Source organism: Cetorhinus maximus, chromosome 19 (genome assembly GCF_964194155.1).
Source record: "Cetorhinus maximus chromosome 19, sCetMax3.hap1.1, whole genome shotgun sequence".
NCBI lineage: Eukaryota > Metazoa > Chordata > Chondrichthyes > Lamniformes > Cetorhinidae > Cetorhinus > Cetorhinus maximus.
This window is the reverse complement of record NC_135897.1, coordinates 90,412,656-90,433,125: the sequence shown is the minus strand read 5'-3', so window position 1 is coordinate 90,433,125 and position 20,470 is coordinate 90,412,656. Positions and strand designations below refer to the sequence as shown.

General features: G+C 46.0%; 2 long non-coding RNA genes across 2 annotated transcripts in view; one reads left to right on the top strand and one right to left on the bottom strand.

The window, feature by feature from the left end:
• Nucleotides 1-20,470, top strand: part of LOC144694029 (uncharacterized) — a 406,257-nt gene that overhangs the window by 307,519 nt on the left and 78,268 nt on the right. The gene's annotated exons all lie outside the window — the stretch shown is intronic.
• Nucleotides 258-12,457, bottom strand: LOC144694246 (uncharacterized). The gene is made up of 3 exons (XR_013579695.1): nucleotides 12,328-12,457; nucleotides 10,118-10,278; nucleotides 258-268 (listed from the first exon to the last, which is right to left on the bottom strand). It is a non-coding gene; the product is annotated as an uncharacterized LOC144694246 (long non-coding RNA).

The window sequence follows — 20,470 nt, the reverse complement described above, 5'->3', positions numbered from 1 at the left end:
TCATTAAACATGTGGGACTAGCTAAATGGAGAGTCACATCAGCCAAGCAATATAGAGAGTTAACAAGAAAGCTGTGAAGAATATGAGATATACGGAGTGGAGGAAACAGTCAAGAATGTGGCCAATCTGCAGCCACTCATCCTCAATCTCCTGCCCCTGGTCGTACCCTCCACATACTGTTTGACCTCCTCCACCCCCTCAGCGGCCTTACCAGGCAACGCCCGAAGAATCTCTATCTCCGCTGGCCAGGAACTCTTCATCTCGCAATCTGTAGGGATCAACAGTTCATCAATTGGACCACATTCACAGCACTTTAGAAAATGTCGATGGGAATATATAAAAGTCGAAGGTGAGAGAGGTTTGGGAGGGTTGAAGAGTCAGCTCAGAAGAGAAGGTTTTCTTAAAATTTCCCTTACCTCACGACTGATGACCAGCCAGACCCTAAGCTCTGGAATTCCATCCCTCAATCTCTCTGCCGTTCCTTCCTCCTTTATGACATGTGCTTGGGGTGATAGTGGTGTAGTGGTAATGTCACTGGACTAATAATAGAGTTATAGACCACAGAAACAGGCCCTTTGGCCCATTGTGTCTGTGCCAGCCACCAAGCACCTATCTATTCTAATCCCATTTTCCAGCACTTGGTCCGTAGCTCTGTATGCTATGGTGTTTCAAGTGCTCATCTAAATACTTCTTATACTAATAACACTTCTAAATAATCTAGAGACCCAGGCTCATGATCTGGCGGTATGGGTTCAAATCCCACCATAGCAGCTGGTGGAATTTAAATTCAATTAAATAACTAGAAAGGAAAAGCTAGTCTCAGTAATAGTGACCAGGAAACTATTGTTGTAAAAGCCCATCTATCCCTCTAGGGAAGGAAATCTGCCATCCTTACCTGGTCTGGCCTACCTGTGACTCCAGACCCACAGCAATGTGGTTGACCCTTAACCGTCCTTTGAAATTGTGTGTGTAGTAACAAGATGTATATCCCTCCCTCCTGTCAATCACTCATCATGTGATGCGATTACAGGGGCTTCGACCAATAAGCTTATTGAGCGGGTAATTCTGTGGGCGGGGCTTCTGACAGTGAAATCGTGACGAGTGTGAGTAGCGTCTCCTAAATAAAGTTTAGCCTTTTCTTCTCCAAACCTGCTGCTCCGTTAAGTTATTGCATTTGGCGATGAGGATAAAACTGGCTTCTTCTGCATACTTCACCCTGGTTGATGTGAGTAAAACGAAATTGAACAATATTTACCAGCCATGCCGCTGTTTGGAAGAATCGATTCATACGATGCTAAGATTGAAGATTGGAGTCAGTATGTCGAGCAACTCGGGTTCTATTTCGCTGCGAACGAGATTACTGCTGAAGACAAACGTAAAGCTATTCTGCTGAGTGCATGTGGAAGCAAAAACATATAACCTGATTCGAAACCTGACTGCCCCGAACATGCCCAGTTCTAAATCGTACAGTGAGTTAGCGGAACTCGTGAAATCGCACTTTCAGCCCAAACTGTCTGTGCTCATGCAGTGTTTCAAGTTTAATTTGAGAGTTTGGACCCCGGGAGAGTCCATTGCAACCTTTGTGGTGAATCTGAAACAGTTAACCGAATACTGTGAGTTTGGGGATGCCTTGAATGATATGCTGTGGGACAGACTTGTATGTGGAGTTGAGGACAATGCCACACAGCGCCACTTGCCAGCTGAATCCAACATCCATTTCAAGCATGCCATTCCTCTCGGTATGGAAAGTGCCAAGAAAGACTCGCAGGTTTTGAAGCATGTGGATAATGGCGCCGCGCTCCATGTTGGGTGGGAACCTGCCGCTGAGAGTGGCGCAAGATTTTAAACGCGATTCTATGCCCGCTGCATGAAGACTTAGGAAGCCTAATGGTAACACGTCAGCTAATAAGATACGCATTTGCTACAGATGTGGAGGAAATCATGGAGGAGACGTTTGTAGGTTCAAAAAGGCAGAATTCAATTATTGCCGCAGGAAAGGACACCTGGTTAGGCAATGCAGAGCAAAGGATAGGTAAACAGCACAACAACAAACGAATCTGATTGAGCTAACTCTTACAACAAAGGCTGAGGCTGCTACTCCTGATGTATACTCTCTGTATCATGTGACTGCTGTTAATTCTGAGCCCATTACAGTGACAGAGCAAGCGAATGGCAAGCATGAAAGTGGATACCAGTGCTTCAATTACTGTTGTGGGGGAGCACATGTTCAAGTACCTCAGTGAAGGGAGTCAGCCTTTGACATTGGAGCAGACCTTTCCCAAGCTGAGAACTTACGCTGGAGAATCCATTCAGGTCAAAGGCATTGCTGCTGTCTCAGTCTGTTACAAGCCACAGGCAGCCTGTGATCAGCCTAAAGGGGGAGGGGCCCAGTCTTTTGGGTTGAGATTGGCTGCAGGAAATAAAACTTGACTGGTCAGAAATATTCCATTTGAAGTCCGATGGAATTCCAGAACTATTGAAGAAATATGACACTGTTATTCAAGACAAATTGGGAAAACTGAAGGGCATGCAAGCTAGAATGCACATCGATCCCCAGGCAACACCACGTTTCTTCAAGGACAGACCAGTGCCTTACTCACTAAAAGAAAAAGTGGAAGCAGAGTTGTGCAGGTTGGAAAACCTGGGAATAATTCAGCTTGTCCAGTTTTCTGAGTGGGCCGCACCCAAAGTCCCAGCTGTCAAGCCAGACCAGACTATACGTATATGCGGTGAATATAAACTGGCAGTCAACAAAGCAGCAAAGTTAGACAAATACCCCATTCCTAGAATCGATGACTTGTATGCCAAGTTAGCAGGAGGCAAGTCATATACAAAACTAGACATGAGTCATGCCTATCAACAATTGGAGTTCGATAGCACGTCAAGAGAACACGTGACAATTAATACCCATAAAGGCCTCTACCAGTACACCCAATTGTCTTTTGGAATTTCATCAGCATGTGCTATTTTTCAGCACACCATGGAGAGTCTCCTGCAGGGACTTCCACGTGTGGCCGTGTACTTAGATGACGTTCTCATCACTGGATTGACCGAAGCTGAACATTTAGCCAACCTCAAGGAAGCGCTGAGAAGATTTATGGAAGCAGGTGTGCATTTGAAGTGAGAAAAAGGCACATTTCAAGCATTGGAGGCAACCTACCTGGCTCACAGATTGGACGCAATGGGGTTGCATCCTGTTGAAGACAAGGTCCAAACAATTAAAGATGCACCATCAACCTCTATTATGACAGAGTTTAAATCTTTCCTCGGAATGACTAATTACGATAGCCATTTTTTACCTAATCTGTCCACTGTACTGGCACCACTACATTTGTTGCTGAGGAAGAACCACCACTGGTCATGGGGTTCACAACTAGAAGGAGCCTTTGTAACAGCGAAGAAACTGCTTCATTCATCATGCTTGTTGATACATTATGACCCATATAAAGAGCTAATGTTAACCTGTGATGCTTCTCCTTATGGTGTAGGAGCTGGTCTTTCACATCAAATGGAGGATGGATCAGAAAGACTCATTGGCTACATTTCAAGAACACTTTCCCAAGCTGAAAAGGGCTACTCTCACTTGGAAAAAGGAGGTTTGTCAGTTGTATTTAGTGTCAAGAAGTTTCACCAATACCCAGACGGGCCGCATTTTACAATTGTGTCTGACCATAAGCCGCTGACAGGTTTGTTCAACGAAGACAAAGCTATTCCGCCTGTAGCTTCAGCGAGAATCTAACATTGAGCTTTGACACTATCAGCTTACGAGTACACATTGATGTACCACCCTGGCTCACATAGAGCCAATGCAGATGCACTTAGTCATCTTCCATTACCAAGTAGTCTTGTCAATATACCCATTCCACAAGAGTTAGTGTTATTGTTAAATTTCTTGGATTCGTCACCTGTATGAGCCAAACAGATCAAGAATTGGATGAACAGAGACCCAGTACTGTCAAAAGTCAAAGACTTTGTTTCACAAGGATGGCCAAGAACACTTGTGTCTGATGACTTACCACCATTTTATCCCAGAAACACAGATCTGAGTTGTCAAGGTGGGATTTTGATGTGGGGTTCAAGTGTCGTGGTCCCATCACAGGGTAGCGAGTCACTCTTGGCATAGCTCCACAGTGCACACTCGGCCTTATCAAAGATGAAGATGCTGGCACTCAGCTACATCTGGTGACCAGGAATAGACAGTGACATCGAGAGCATGGTTAAACACTTTTCCCTTTGCCAGCAACACCAGAAGCTGCCTGCTTCAGCTCCTCTTCACCCATGGCCTGGTCGACCTTGGGTTAGACTGCATGTTGACTATGTGGGGCCATTTCTAGGCACCATGTTCCTAATAACCATTGGTGCGCATTCAAAATGGCTTGATGTCTATGAAGTAAAAATTCCAGCTCCAGCCGCAACTACTGAAAAGCTGTGTCATTCCTTCGATAGACATGGTTTACCTGAGATTATTGTTTCTGATAATGGAGCAGCTTTCACCAGCGTGGAATTTCAGAGATTTACCGTCCTGAACCATATCCGGCACATCAAGACCGCTCCCTGGCTTCCTTCATTCAATGGTCTTGCCGAAAAAGTTGTCCAGATTTTAATGCTGGTATGAAGAAGTTATCTGGAGGTACTCTGCAGTCTCGCCTTTCCAGATTTCTCCTGAATTACCGTACGATACCACATACTACTACAGGCTCCACATCATCATCTGAAACAGGCTGACATTCTCATTGACGATCTGAGGCCGCACCATCAGAAGTACCACCTTACAGGAAACCTCATCTACCTTCTTAGACAGATCAAAAGATTCCGGGTTACTATTTCAAAAACTGAAGAAAGGTTAGTTTCCTGCAGTACAAGTGATTGTACTTCAACAGCAATTAATTGGCTGGGAGGTGCTGCACGATATTTGATGTTGTGAAAGGCACTATAGAGATGAGAGTTTTTTCTTTTTTTCATTAAGTAGTGACATCGGTTAACAAAGCGATTAATAAACGATTCAAACACAACTCTCAGGCTCATTTTGAGAAAACTTCTTCACTCAGAGAGTGGTGAGTTTGTGAAACTCGTTACCACAAGGAGTATTTGAGACGAGCAGCTTAGGCGACTTTAAAGCCAAACTAGAGAGGAGTAAAGGAACAAGAGTAGACCATTTGGCCCTTTGAGCCTGTTCAGTTATTCAATGAGATCATGGCTGACCAGGATCTTAACTCCATCCAACCACTTGGGCACCAAACCACAAATATCCTTGGCTAACACTCTCAAGTTCACATCCACCGTTTTTTCCCATCTACACTACTTAATTAATCTTTAAGATCATAGGAGCAGGAGGAGGCCATTCGGTCCATCAGGCCTGTTCTGCCATTCAATAAGATCATGACTGATTATGACGGATTGTGGCTTCAACTCCACTTTTCTTTCAGTTCCCCATAGCCCTTAACTCCCTTGTCCATCAAAAATCTGTCTAACTCAGTCTTGAATATATTGAATGACCCAGTCTCCACTTCTCTCTGGGGGAGAGAATTCCACAGACTAATGACCCTCTGAGAGAAGAAATTATTCCTGATCTCCATCTTAAGTGGGAGACCCTTTATTTTGAAACTGTGCCCCCTAGTTCTAGATCCCACCAAGAGGGGGAACATCCTCTCAGCATCCACCCTGCCAAGCCCCCTCCGAATCTTAGATGTTTCAGTGAGATCGCCTCTCATTCTCCTAAACTCCAATGAGTATAGGCCCAACCTGTTCAACCTTTCCTCATAAGACAATTGGAAAACTTGAACATATGACTCCCTATTGTGTTGTCTAAGCCATAAATATATATAGTGGCCCAAATCTTCCGAGCAGTGGCAATCACTGTTGGATTGCCACTCCGTACCTACTTTTCAGCGCTACACTAGAGCTCAGCATTTCTATCCAGGACTTCTGACCTGGCTACTCCAGAAATGCGGAGTGTACCTTCAATTCAACTGTTTCCTTGTAGTACTGGATCATTGGGGCAAGGCAAGTCAGGCCCCTTTTTACAGCACTAGCTGCTGTATTCAGGTAAGCAAAGAGTTTAAATGTCCCAAATCTTCTTTGAAAAGCTACGGAGAGAAATTAAGTGTATAAGGGGATAGGGTGGCAGTAGGGTAGGATGACAGGGTGGTAGGCGGGTAGGTGTGTGGGATGGCAGTTGCATAGGGTGGAGGTGAGTTGAGTGGCAGGTGGTAGGGTGTCAGGTGGTAGGGTGGCAGATGGGTGAGGTGGGTAGGGTGGCAGATGGGTGAGGTGGGCAGGGTGGCAGATGGGTGAGGTGGGCAGGGTGGCAGATGGGTAGGATGGTAGGTGGGTGGATTGGTGCACTCACAAGTCAGGAGTGTGATGGAATACTCTCCACCTGTCTGGATGAGTGTAGCCCCAACAACACTCAAGGAGCTTGACACCATCCAGCACAAAGCAGCCCACTTGATTGGCACCACATCCACAAATATTCAGTCCCTCAACCACCAACGCACAGTGTCCGCAGTGTATACCATGTACAAGATGCACTGCAGGAATTCGCCATGGCTCCTTCAATAGCACCTTCCAAACCCACAACCACTACCATCTAGAAGGACAAGGGCAGCAGATAAATGAGAACACCACCACCACTTCCCCTCCAAGTCACTCACCATCCAGACTTGGAAATATGTTGCCGTTCCTTCACTGTCGCTGGGTCAAAATCCTGGAACTCCCTCCGTAACAGCACTGTGGGTGTACCTACACCACATGGACTGCAGCATTTCAAGAAGGCAGCTCACCACCACCTTCTCAAGGGCAACTAGGGATGGGCGATTAATGCTGGCCCAGCCAGCAAAGCCCACATCCTGTGAATGAATTAAAAAAAAAGGTGGGTATGGGGTAGTCGGGTCAGGTTGGGAGAGGTTGTCAGGTTCTGGGCTAGTCAGGTCAGGTCAGGAGGTAGTCGGGAGGCAGTGGGGGTGGTTTGAAGGGATCAGTTGTATAGTTATCCAGGAGTTAGACTAGAATTTTTCTGTCTAACATTTCCCGGGCAACTATCCAGGTAAGTAAGTCGAAGCCATCTGAAGTCTCTGACTTTTGCAGAGGGTTCCAGGGTGCAGGGAAATTGCCCATCGGAAGTTCAAACTTCCTGGGCAATTCCCACAAAGTCAGTGCAGCATTGGAACTTCTGAAGCATCCCGTAGCATATCTTCTGGGGTACATCCGACTAGCCGGAGATCAGAAGATCTGGGCCAGGAAAAAATTGAATCCTGAGCACAGATCATTGTGGGACATCATTAGTCATTTCCTTCATGATAAATATGCAAGGAAGAAAGACATATGTTAATGAGCTGGAATGCGGTAGGGCAGGAGGAGGTTTGTATTAAGCATAAACACCAGGATAGACTAGATGGGCTAAATGGCCTGTTGCTGTACTGTATGCTGTACTGTACACAGCTGTACTGTGTAATTTTATATGGAGTGTTCTGAGGGGTGATGATAGTGGAGCGGAAGGAAATAGGGGCCCAAAGAGGGAGCGGAGGGAGTGATCTGGGTTGTAGGTTTGAAGGAAGCAGCAGCTCACACTTACCCAGCGCTAACCAACATGTTAGCCACTACCAGTTACATGTGATTGATTGCGAATCCAAGTGTGACAAATTACATTCCTGATTAGTAAATAAAAGAGTAAAAGACACTGCTGTCGGGTCTCTGATCTCAATATTCATATTTGCAAAGCATGTAAGCTAAAGCTTTTTGTGTGTTTGATGGCAAAACAGGAAGAGAACAAGCAGAGATTCTGAGGTTCTGTTTTTGGTCATTATGAGTGCATTACATCCTTGGTTATTGAATTGTGGTAGATGTTTGTTCAGTAAATACGTACTGGTGAAGTATTATGTGCTTATTATGTGTTTTGTGAGTGTGTGTAAAGCGTATTATGGATACCTGGTTCTGTGCTCATAGAGATACAGTTTCACACACACACAAAAAAAAGCTGAAAGTTCGGGTTACATGCAACTTCTGCTCAATGTTAGAAGTTTGAGTGTGTAGCTGAGTCCTTGATCAGCAGTTAGTGTGCAGAGAGGGTGATCAGGTACAGCCCTGTAGCAGCAAAGAGATGCACAAGACTTTTTTTTCATGGATGAGGGCATTACTGGCAAGGCTGGCATTTGCCAATCCCTAAATGCCCTTGAGAGCAGTTAAGAGTCAACCACATTGACCTGGATCCGGAGTCACATGTAGCCCAGGCCAGGTGAGGATGGCAGGTTTCCTTCCCTGAAAGGACATGAGTGAACCAGTTGGGTTTTTACAGCAATCACTGGTAGTTTCATGGTCAATATTACTGAAACCAGCTGCCATGGTTCAATATGAACCCGTGTGCCCAGGGCATATGCTGGGCCTCTGGATTACTAGCCCAGTGGCATTACCACTGTGCTAACGTCCCATCTTGCAATGAGCTGAGAGTGAGGACAATGCAACTCCAAGTCTTACCTATCAGTGGAGTTACTGGGCAACAAGTCTTTCGCAATGATGAGGAACACCGAATACCCCAAAATGAGGGACATCTTAAAGGAGGCTCGGTCAAAGCTGTGAGTGGGCAGGTAGAAGCTCATGATGCCAGTCACCATGAGGAAGGCACTGGGAATGAGCACGTTCACAATGTGAGACATCGGCCTCCGTTTTATCATCAACTGCGAGGTGAGAGATGAGGAAACGTTAGGGTTTGTTCCAGACACTCAGCAACAGCAACATTGGAAACACAGACATAGCTAACAGCAAACACAAAAGTTAGTTAAGCTCATGCTTCAGAATTTCAAAGTTACAAAGTCGATCAGGTAAATGAAGAGAGGATGTGGGAGAGACCAGAACTAGAGGCCACAAATATAAGATAGTCACTAATAAATCCAATGGGGAATTCAAGAGAAACTTCTTTACCCAGAGAGTGGTGAGGATGTGGAACTCACTACCACAGGGTGCAGTTGAGTTGAATGGTATAGATGCATTTAGGAAAAGCTAGATAAACATATGAGGGAGAAATGAGTAGGGTAGTTTGATGGACTGAAATGCAAAGGGGTGGAGGGAGACTGATGTGGAGCATAAACATCAGCATGGAGCTGTTAATGGCCGGTTTCTGTGCTGGGAATTCCATGTAACTGGATAATATTCAATTCTGTGCATTTCCGTAGATATCATTAAAGATTGGAGAAGGGAGTTAGTTAATGAGAAATTCGTGGGTTTTTTTTTTAAAGTTTCCATTCCAGAATTCTCTTCTCTTGAGAGTGTTGACCCTTACTATGGTTCTACAGATCTGAGAAGCCTTTCTACCTCACCGACCATCCTCACCTGTGAATAGTGACTGGCTATTGAACTGTAGAGGCCTCACAGTAAGAGTCAAACCTGGGCCTCAGCCAGCGTTCTAACACAACCATTATCCAGCAGAAGTCACCAATAGCACTCAGGAATGGAAACCCTGGCTGATTTCTTTTCTCTCTCTCTCTACTGTTTGAGTAACACCGTAGCCGAGAGACTTCAGTTACGTGGCGAAGCTGGGAATGTTCTCCTTAAAGCAGAGGCAGTTAAGCGGAGATGTAACAGAGGCACTCAACATCATGAGGGGTTTTGGTAGAGTAAATAAGAAGAAACTATTTCTACTCGTGGAAGGATTGTGCGGGGGTGGGGTTGTGGGTGGAGGGGTTGGGGGCCGGGGAAGACGGTAACCAAAGGACCCCGATTTAAGGTAATTTGGAATAGAGACAGGGGAGATGGGGAGAGTTTTCGTATATGCAGAGAGTTATTATGAGGTGGAATGCACTGTCTTAAAGGAAGAAGACTGAATAGGAATTGGATAAACACCTAAAAAAGAAAAGTTTGCAGGACAGCGGTGAAGGAGCACGGAGAATGGGGTTAATTGAATAGCTTTTTCAATGGGCCAGTACAGACACGATGGGCCAAATGACCTCCTTCTCTCCTATGTGATTCTGAGCCCAAGTGTGCAGAGGCCTATTGAAGAACCCAACCCCAAGCTACAATTCCCACAGAGACCAGCACAGCCCTAGAACTGAGCCTGGGGCCTGGATTACTCACTGTCTTCTGGGGCTGACTATAGTGAGAGGAGCGAGGCAGCATGATGATTTACCTCCAAGGATATAGAATGATAGCTTGCCCAGTCGTCCAGGTTATTCTGCTCATAATCCTCGATCTGGATGAGTTGCCTCTCTCCTTTGCTTGCAAATATTTTCTTGGGTTTGGAGGTGATCTCCTCCGAGATCCGCTTGAGGTCTAGTTTCATATCCCGGTCTGCAAAGCAAGAGGTTCAGTGAGAAGGAGGAAAGATTTGCATTTCTATAGCACCTTCACAACCCCAGGACGTCCCAAAGCGCTTTACAGCCAATGAAGTACTTCTGAAATGTCAGGCTGGATTTTACATTTACAGCCGTGTTTTCGACAGGGTGGGGGGGTGAGGGTGAACATAAAATAGGGCAGGTGCCATCCCCACCAGGTACAGCACGGGGTTAGATACAGAGCAAAGCTCCCTCTACACTGTCCCCATCAAACACTCCCAGGACAGGTACAGCACAGGGTTAGATACAGAGCAAAGCTCCCTCTACACCATCCCCATCAAACAATCCCAGGACAGGTACAGCATGGGGTTAGATACAGAGTAAAGCTCCCTCTACACCGTCCCCATCAAACACTCCCAGGGCAGGTACAGCACAGGGTTAGATACAGAGTAAAGCTCCCTCTACGCTGTCCCCATTAAACACTCCCAGGACAGGTACAGCACGGGGTTAGATACAGAGCAAAGCTCCCTCTACACTGTCCCCATCAAACACTCCCAGGACAGGTACAGCACGGGGTTAGATACAGAGCAAAGCTCCCTCTACACTGTCCCCATCAAACACTCCCAAGACAGGTACAGCACGGGGTTAGATACAGAGCAAAGCTCCCTCTACACTGTCCCCATCAAACACTCCCAGGACAGGTACAGCACGGGGTTAGATAGAGAGCAAAGCTCCCTCTACACCATCCCCATCAAACACTCCCAGGACAGGTACAGCACGGGGTTAGATACAGAGTAAAGCTCCCTCTACACCGTCCCCATCAAACACTCCCAGGGCAGGTACAGCACGGGGTTAGATACAGAGTAAAGCTCCCTCTACACCGTCCCCATTAAACACTCCCAGGACAGGTACAGCACGGGGTTAGATACAGAGCAAAGCTCCCTCAACACCATCCCCATCAAACACTCCCAGGACAGGTACAGCACGGGGTTAGATACAGAGTCAAGCTCCCTCTACACTGTCCCCATCAAACACTCCCAGGGCAGGTACAGCACGAGGTTAGATACAGAGTAAAGCTCCCTCAACACCATCCCCATCAAATACTCCCAGGACAGGTACAGCACGGGGTTAGATACAGAGTAAAGCTCCCTCTACACCGTCCCCATCAAACACTCCCAGGGCAGGTACAGCACGGGGTTAGATACAGAGTAAAGCTCCCTCTACACCGTCCCCATCAAACACTCCCAGGACAGATACAGCACAGGGTTAGATACAGAGTAAAGCTCCTTCTACACTGTCCCCATCAAACACTCCCAGGACAGATACAGCACAGGGTTAGATACAGAGCAAAGCTCCCTCTACACCGTCCCCATCAAACACTCCTGGAACAGCATTTTTTTGTAATTTATTCTTTAACTAGATGTGGGTGTCACTGGCAAGGCCAGTATCTTTTGCCCATCCCTAATTGCCCTTGAACTGAGTGGCTTGCTAGGGTATTTCAGAGGGCAGTTAAGAGCCAACCACATTGCTGTGGGTCTGGAGTCACATGTAGGCCAGACCAGGTAAGGACTGCAGATTTCCTTCCCTTAAGGATATTAGTGAACCAGGTGGGTTTTAATGACAATCTCATGGTTCCTATTACTCAGAGTAGCTTTATATTCCAGATTTTATTAATTGCATATAAATTCCACCAGCTGATATGTTGAGATTTGAATCTGTGTAGCCAGAGCATTATCCAGGCCTCTGGATTACTAGTTTAATGATATTACCACTATGCCACCATCTCCCCCAACATGGGTTAGATACAGAGTGAAAGTCCCTCTACAGGTCACTCCTTTCCACACAGTAACTGACCCTGGGTACAACTGCTGAATTCAGTAAGTGCTGTGTGCCAATCCTGTTTAAGTGTTGGGTTTGCCCAATCAGTTATGTCTTCACTCAAATGTAATCTGGCAGCTCTCTGCACACTTACTCTGCATCCTTGTTAAGGTGTCTTACATGAAGTTACAAATGTCCTTGTTACTATAGAACTCAGACACAATAAAATACGTCAATGAACTGTTACCATTCAAGGTGACGGGTGAAGCTGTGAGTGGACATTTCTCAATGTCAAATGGGAAGAACAAGATGTTGAGGTTAGAGGAGCTGACAATCCTCAGAGGTTTTCCATAGATTACCTGCCCCGTGTGATGCACATACATTGTATGGGGGCTGGTGTGAATTATCCTCGTCAACCCTGTTCGAAAACACAGCAAATTAAACCTGTTAATGTCTCCCTTTTCCTCTTTACTGTCAGCTTTTTAAACATGTGAATCAGGCGAGTGGGAAAGGTAGCCGCTGTTTCAAACCAGTGAGAGCCCTGACTCAGTGGACAGGACTACGCTAGCCCTGAAGCACAAGGTCAGGAGTTCAACCCCCATTTCAGGCATTTGAGCGCATGGGCCAGGCTGACACTCCCAGTGCCACATTGGTGGAATTGCTCTCTTTCAGATAAAACCTTGAATGAAGGTCATTTTAAGTTGATTGGGTGGAATGTTGGCTTTACATCCCAACCCATTGACTTCCCAGGGCAGATTTGGCTAAAATTGCTCCTGTTGTATGAATGGGCGATACATCTCGAGGGGTGGCAGTCACCGTCGGATTGCTACTCCGCTCCTATTTTCTTACCCAACACCAGAGCTCTGTGTTTCTGGCCCAGACTTCCAAACCGGGCCTCTTCAGAAATGCGGAGCGTACCTGTTCTCAGAGTCCCCCTTCACAGTGCAGGACCGTGAAGGGATGCCAAGCTACGCCCTCTTTCTACACACTAGCTGGCGTATTTTGTTAAGTCTTCAGTCACTAACACAGTGAAAAGTTTTGGGCCATTTAAATAGCTTTCCAGTGTGTGTGAGAATGTGGGCAAGGTGGGTAGGGTGCCAGCTGGATAGGGTGCCAGGGTGGGTAGGGTAGCAGAGTGGTGGGTGGCAGAGTGGGTAGGATGGTGAGGTCAGGTCAAGTTGTGGGAGAGTCAGGGGGTCAGAGGGGCGTTGGAGAGTCGGAGGAAGTAGGAGAGTCAGGGGGCAGTCGGGGTAGGTTAGTCGTATAGTTATCCAAGAGTTAGCTATGGTCTTTCTCTGTCTTACATTCCCTGGGTAACTATCCAGGTAACTGGTTCAGAACCGTCTGAACCCTCTGCCTCTAACACAGAGTTTCGGAGGGTTCGGACGCAGTGGAATTACTCATCGGAAGTTGAAACCTCTTGGGCAATTTCCATGGAGTCCTTGCATTGGGACTTCCAAGAGGTCCTCTAGTGTATCTTCTGGGGTATGTCCAAGTGCAAGCATCTGGAGAATGGAAGATCTGGACCATGATACCAGAGTGTAAGTGTGAGAGTGTGTGCATATGTGTTTGTAAAAGTGTGTGCGCATATGTGCATGAATGTAAGTGTATCAGTGTGCACTTGTGTTTGTATGTTCCTATCTGTGTGGGAATGTGTACAATGTTAGTCTGGATGCGTCTGGAATTTTGTGCACATGTGTGTTAGGGAAGAATAAGTGGGCTGACTGAAATGAGGTGCCATGGTTACTCTCCGGATACAAAGTCAGGGGGGCCCACCCAGGGGAAGAAAGGTCACCCCACACTCACTTAACGACCAATAGGCTGGAGGCGGGATTTTTTGCCCCTCAGGGACAGGACGTCCTGCCTCAGAGAGGTACCGCCAATCAGAAGCCGGCAGTACTCAATGTACTGTTCGTGCCAGCGGGAGCTGGTGCTGTATTCAGGTGATGAGAAAACAAGCTGTAACAGATTGGAACTTTGTAGGTGTTTGAGGATCAGAGAGAGGGGTTGGTGAGGTGGGTAGGAGTCAGAGTTTGAGAGGCCGTGGGCGGAAGGCAACCTGGTGGGGGTTGTTACAACTTGGAGGGGACACGCCAATGGGCCCCACAGATTAGTTAAGGGAGGACCCACTCTTGTCCACCACCAGCCCACACAGGGAAACCTGCCAGGCTGGATGCTTAGCACAGGCCTCTTCTGCACAGGCCTCTTCTGCCACCAGTTAAATGCTGGCAGTGGCGGGATGAAACCCTAAAGTGGGCATTCGTTTCCCATTGAAGGTCCTTAATTGGTCCACTGGTGGGTGTGCTGCCACTGCTATAATTGCAGCGGGGGTAGGGGCAGTTGGGTAGGCAATGGGCAGGTCATGTTCGGGATTTAATGTGCACCCCCCGTCACCCCCCTCCACAAACACCCCATCTTCAAACCTACCAGTGGGGGAGTGCTAAATCCAGTCCAGTGTGTGTGTAGGGGCACGTGTGCTTGCATTTGTGTATGTATAGATGAGACTCAAACCAGAGATGACAACCTCTCACTGAGCAAGTGGGGACACAGCATGTGTGGAGGGATGTGACAAATGTACGTTACAGGCAGGTGATACACTCAGAGTGGGGCACCAAGGGAAAAAGCCTCTTAAGCTGAAACCCTGCGTGTGCACCCTCAGTCGCGGCTGAGAAATTGCTGTCTGGTGAGAAGATAATGTGCTGGTGTTCACTTACATCTCCAGGATGAGGGTATCAGGAAGCCAGAGCTTCTCCGTAGGCAGAGCCACAAAGTCCTTCCTGCTGATGTGCAATGGGTCCCACACTAGGAAATCATGGAGCCATTGGACATCAGCAGGAAGGACTTTGTGGCTCTGCCTACGGAGAAGCTCTGGCTTCAGTAAGGGAAAGCGATATCTTTGTACAATCTGTAATGGTGGGAAAGCACCCTCACTGCCCTCCTCTGCCCTCCGTCCTCCCCTCCCCCCCCTCACCACCCTCCCCTTCATCAACGTCCCCCACCCACCGCCCTCCCCCTCACCACCCTCCCCAGCCCACCATCCTCCACCTTATCAACCTCCCCCACTCCCACCCTCCACTGCTGGCAATCCTCAGCCTTTACTGGTTTGTGTAACTCACAGTTATTGTATGTGCCTACAGGGCAAAGTACAGCACATCCAGCTGCTTGCAAACTAAATTACAATTGCCAGCCTTTGAGATAATAACTTGGGGGAGAAGGTTTTACATTTCTACAGCCCCAAACATGCCTTTCAAAATAACAGTGCTGTTTATGTGTAAATGCCAAAGCAACTTCAGGGAGGGCAGAGGCATGATTAAGTTCGGAAATCGAGGAGTTATTGTCTTGGTGAGAATCTTTGCTATTAGCTTCATGATAACTCTCGCTGTCTGGTTCCCAATTCAAATATGTTGAGTGCCATGAAGTGGCTGTACTTACGCTGTACATACTAAGCAAATTCAAAGTCACTTCAAGTCCAGGTAACATTTCAATTGCATGCTAACTGGTAATTATTGCCTGTCAACCTCTGTGGCACTGAAAATTAACTATTACAAGCACGGAATCTCATTCCTTCAGGTTTTAATTATTGTTAGAGATGTTATGAAGATGTATTATATAATATATTAATTTATAACGTTATCAGCTGGATATATATACCTATTGAACTTTTTTCAAAAGAGCACTTTTCCTAAGCAAAGGACACTGGCCTACAGCAGCTACCATGTTGCATTTGCAAAGGACAGAAGCTGCTTTTATGGAGACACAGAATATATGGAGCTCTCAGAGATTTACCCAGAGTTCCTGGGTACAAAAAATATTCTGGACTTTGGATAGTCAGAGAGAGACTGCCATAGCCTTACCCCATCTCTCTCTCTTCTGAAACCTCTCTCATCAAAGCTGAGCTGTTTGTGATTTGAAAAACCCACCAGAAGACCAGATTGCTGCAAATCAAGCATTCTTAAAGGAGAATTCCGAATCAACACCACTATCTCCAGTGAGAAAACCCAAGAACCTGTAGCCACTGTGGACCGGGACCCTTCAGCTGTAAACAAGTCTCCGGGCACCAAGAACAAAGTGCTGGAAAAACCCAGTAGGTCTGGCAGCATCTGTGGAGAGAGAAACAGAGTTAACATTTCAAGTCCAATATGATTTTTTCGGAACTCCAAAGAACAGCCAAATTGAACTCAAAATGTTAACTTTGTTTCCCTCTCCGTGGATGATGCCAGACCTGCTGGGTTTTTCCAGAACTTTCTGTTTTTGTTTACACTTCAGATCTCCAGCATCTGCAATATTTTGCTTTTATTTAAGCCTCTGGACAATCAGTGAATAATTTTTTCCTGACTTTACTTGTTACTTGGCCAAGTTTTAAATTTCTGATACTCTGCAGAGTTTTATTTCCTTTTTAAACGTGCTGCAGGGGTGGGGGAAGGGCGATTATACATGTGCTGATTTTGCATTAATGGGTAGTTGGACAAATTTGTACATTTTAAACCTTTTGTTCATAATTTCTGCATCTCTGAGTGAGCTTTAACAATATAACGAACTCTTAAGTTAAGGAACCTGTCTGGCTTATTTCTTGCACCGAGCTACACATAGTTAAATATTTGTATTGAATTAGCAATATTGCCTCCCTTTTAAATTCAAACTCTGTTAAAACCAACTCAGCAGTGGGACAAAGAGAGGAGTTAGTTCACCCCTGTTAACCTTGTAACAGAGATATAAGAAATAAATCTTAAAGTACAAAAAATTCTTTTTCTGTCTTTTTTTCTCTCTCTCTCAATACAATCTTTTTTACCCTCTCTTGATTTCATCTTCTGCATCTGATTTGACATTGGATTCGCCATTCTAACTTACACTTCCTTGTTCAGACCTTGTGCTGTTCATTTCACAATCCTCCAGTCTGATTGGTTAAAGAAATGCACAGTTGCTGCCCCAGATGCCCCGGAGAGGACACTGCGCCATTTCCATCTCCCATTCCCAGCAACTTGCAACCCAAAATATCATGGGGGTCAAATGGATTATGAGGGAGTTTAACTAATGGCTGGCTGCAGCAAATTCTGAGCCTATTGCACATCTTTACAACCTGAAGCTGTCCCGAGGTGTTTTACAGCCAATGAAGGACTTTTGAAGTGCACTCACTGTTATGACATAGGAAACAGGGCAACCAATTTATGCACAGGAAGGTCCCACAAACAACAATAGGATAATGCCCAGATAATTTGTTATCAGGCGTTGCCCTGAAAACCCTACTGTTCTTCAAAATAGTAGAGTGGGGTGTTTTAAATCCACATGAGGGAAGAGAGGAGCCTCAGTTTAACATCTCATCGTGAAGCCACCACCTCAGAACAGCACTAGGAATGTCAGCCTGGATTATGTACTCAAGATCCTGGAGAACCCTCAACATTCAGATTCAGAAGCAAGCATGCTCATCCCTCAACAAACATCACTAAGAAAATCATAGGTTATCTGGTGATTATCATGTTGTTGTTTGTGGGAGCTTGCTGTGAACTAATTGGCTGCATTACGACAGTCAAAAGTTACTTAACCGGCTATTAAACACTTTGGGGTGTCTTGAGGCCATGAAAGGCGCTATGTAAGTGCAAGCCTTTCATTCTTCAACCAAACTCAATCACTTACCTGAAACAAAAACAGAAAATGCTGGAAAAACTTAGCCGGTCTAACAGCATCTGTGGAGGGAAAAAAAAGAGTTAACTTTGCCGTAAGCTTCAGTCACTTACTTGTACATCCAGGGGTAGGTTGTCAGAGTTTCCTGTTTCTCATCCTTGGAGTAAAAGTGAAATGAGAATCATAAAAATTTAACATCTGAAAACTTTAGCCAAAGTCTCTTCAAAGTGTAAGAATGTCTCCATACCAGGCCCAATATCGCGTGGGGATTGATGGTGATGCTGATGTCCAAGGGTTGACTGAAATTCTTCATGGGAGAATTACTCTATTTTCAAAAACTTCAGTGAACGTCTTTATAAACAGTGCCCCATCTGAGTCAGAGAGGCTGAGGTGGGAATAGTAACCTGGAAGCGAAAAGAAGCTAAAGTGATTTTACATCAACTTCTCTGACGCACAGAAGAACCAGAGAGAAGATGAGGAGAACGTTTATTTATGCAGTGAATTAATCTGGATTGGGCTACCTTGAGAGATTGGTGAACATGAGAAATAGAAACAGGGGTAGGCCATTCGGCCCTTTAATTCTGCTCCACCCTTCAGCAAAATCATGGCTGATCTTCTAACTGAACTCCGCTTTCCCACCCTAAATTCCTACACCTTGGATCTCCTAGTGAGAAAAAAATCTATCGACCTCTCCCTTGAATATACTCAATGACTGAACATTCACATCTCTCTGCAGTACAGAATTTTAAGATTCACAACCTTGGAAGCAGATTCAATGGTAGCATTCAAAAAGACATTGGATAAATGGTTGAAACATAAAAATTTGCAGGGCTATGGGGACAATAGGCTAACAGAATCACAGTGCATAAGAGGCTCTTCGGCCCATCGAGTCTGCACTGACATGTGAGAAACACCTGACCTACCTACCTAATCCCATTTACCAGCACCTGGACCATAGCCTTGAATGTTATGATGTGCCAAGTGCTCATCCAGGTACTTTTTAAAGGATGTGAGGCAACCTGCCTCCACCACCCTCCCAGGCAGTGCACTCCAGACCGTCTCCACCCTCTGGGTAAAAAGGTTTTTCCTCACATCCCCCCTAAACCTCCTGCCCCTCACCTTGAACTTGTGTCCCCTCGTGATTGACCCTTCAACTAAGGGGAACAGCTGCTCCCTATCCACCCTGTCCATGCCCCTCATAATCTTGTACACAAACTTTTAAAAACTTATTCGTTTGTGAGATGTGGGCATCGCTGGCTAGATCAGAGTTTATTGCCCATCCCTAATTGCCCTTGAGAAGGTGAGGGTGCGTTGCCTTCATGAACCGCTGCAGTCCCTATGGTGTAGGCACACCCACAGTGCTGTTAGGGAGCGAGTTCCAGGATTTTGACCCAGCATTAGTGAAGGAACAGCGATATATTTCCAAATCAGGATGATGTGTAGATGAACTTGAAGATGGTGGATGACTAGATAACTCTTTCAAAGAGCTAGCAGAGGCTGAATGAATTCTGCACTCACCACCTTCTCAAGGGCAACTAGGGATGGACAATAAATGCTGGCCCAGACAGTGAAGCCCATATCCCGTGAATGAATAAAAATTAAAAAAGATTCAATGATTTTATAAAAACTTATATTCCCTCATAGTTTCTCAACTACACATCATCTTGCCTGGTGTGGTGTGTGAGCGAATTGATGGTAGAAATGGTCACCATTCATATAGCCATGATCATGTGCTCAAATCTCTAGGATTGACACCTGACTCAAAGTGCGAGAGGGCTACCCACTGAGCCTGACTGCCACGAAGTAACTTGCTGCAAGCTGGAGACAGCAGTAAGAGCTGAGATCATGCATTCTGTTAGTTAAAGTGTTCATACTCTCAGACATTCACAGATGAAGAAAACTGTATGAACAGAATAGTGAGGGGTTCCTGCAGCTGCTGCAGCTTCATGTGTCAACTATGGTTCAGTGGATAGCATCTCACCTCTGCGTCAGAAGATAGCAGGTTCAAGTCCTGGTTCAAGTTTCAAGCAGGACTTGAATACAAAATCTAGGCTGACACTCCAGGGCAGTACTGAACGTAATGTGCCGACAGCTGTTGATGAAATGTTGAACTGAGACCCTGTCTGCTATCTCAGGTAAACATGTAAGATCCTATGGCACTATTTTGAGAAGAGTAAATACATTATCAATCCCAAACTAATCTCACTGTCCCCTCTCCCCATAGCCCTGTATCAATTCCAAGCTAATGTCACTGTCTGATCTCTCCCCATAGCTCTGTATCAATCCCAAACTAATCTCACTGCCCCCTCTCCCCATTACCCGATATCAATTCCAAACTAATCTCACTGCCCCCTCTCCCCATAGCCCTGTATCAATTCCAAGCTAATCTCACTGTCTGATCTCTCCCCATTGCTCTGTATCAATCCCAAACTAATCTCACTGCCCCCTCTCCCCATTACCCGATATCAATTCCAAACTAATCTCACTGCCCCCTCTCCCCATTACCCGATATCAATTCCAAACTAATCTCACTGCCCCCTCTCCCCATTACCCGATATCAATTCCAAACTAATCTCACTGCCCCCTCTCCCCATAGCCCTGTATCAATCCCAAACTAATCTCACTGCCACCTCTCCCCATTACCCGATATCAATTCCAAACTAATCTCACTGCCCCCTCTCCCCATTACCCGATATCAATTCCAAACTAATCTCACTGCCACCTCTCCCCATAGCCCTGTATCAATCCCAAACTAATCTCACTGCCCCCTC